Below are 1,189 nucleotides of genomic sequence, written 5' to 3' on the forward strand. Positions count from 1 at the left end.
CTCTTAAACATGGTTTTTAGTTTGAAAACATATGTGCATAAACAGTAGAATAGACAAGCTACTAATAGTCAAAATAGCTGAAACAACTTAATTTAGAATATGTATTTTTGCATTTCTTTGTGTCTGATGGTGTTGACTAAACGTTGCACTTCTCCAGCAAAAACATAAATTATTAAAAAATGTTACACCTGGGAGATTGTACCAAAACACGGTGAGACAGCCAAAACTTTGTGTAACAATTATATGTAAATATGTTTTTGAAAAATCAAAAAATATATTTTAGAAAATTAAAACCTGTTTTGTCCCTAATCTCAGGAATCACTGGAATGTGTTAACTCAAGAAGGAAGTAACAGGATATCCAAAGTCATCCCATAGGGGCAGCTACTAAAATATTGGAAAGCGTCAAATGCCTGTCAACTTTTCTGAAAAACACCTAGGACTTTTAAAATTATACCATGGGTTCATCTACTAACTGCAACCACCATTATTTTCTTTTCAACCGTCCTCTTACCAAATATCGTGTAGTGTTAAATGCAGGTAAACTAAATTAATAATTCATTACAAAGGTTGGACTTCAAGGATTTTCTTGTAGTCAGGGAGATAACCAAGAACCCGATGTTTTGACAAAGCTGCAGTATTGTCCTGTGAAGACAGGAGAACCTCCCAGAAGTACAACCATTTCTGCAGCACTCCACCAATGTGGCTTGTATGGCAGAGTGGTCAGTTGAAAGCCACATTTCAGTAAAAGACACCTTTTACCCTTTATACTGCCAGACCATGAATTGCAGCCTTTCCCCAAGCTGTCTGTGAATGGTACTCTTGGCCATTGATAGCAACAAATACTTCTGGCACAACTTCACCTACTTCCAAGGTGCATGAAGAAGATAAAGATAAATAAAAAAATAAAATATCCTCACATGAGAGCTATCTTTTATGTAAGAATTTAGAAACCAAGAAACCTCCAAAACTTAAATCCAATCTTGTCTTTTGCACAACCTTCACACCAAAAACCAGAAACATTAAAGAAATTATTTTAAAACATTGGATCATTTTGAAGGATATGCCAAACTTATTAGGGACCTTTAAAGAACCACCAATGATAACTCATAAGAGAGGTAAAAATATTAGAGATGGGCTAAAATGCCTTGATGCATTCACAATCATCCAGGTAAGTAAATCTCCAAAAGT

Source organism: Mchenga conophoros, linkage group LG17 (genome assembly GCF_057382185.1).
Source record: "Mchenga conophoros isolate Kocher_MC1m ecotype Shallow Benthic linkage group LG17, M_conophoros_male_GT1.1, whole genome shotgun sequence".
Taxonomy (NCBI): Eukaryota; Metazoa; Chordata; class Actinopteri; order Cichliformes; family Cichlidae; genus Mchenga; species Mchenga conophoros.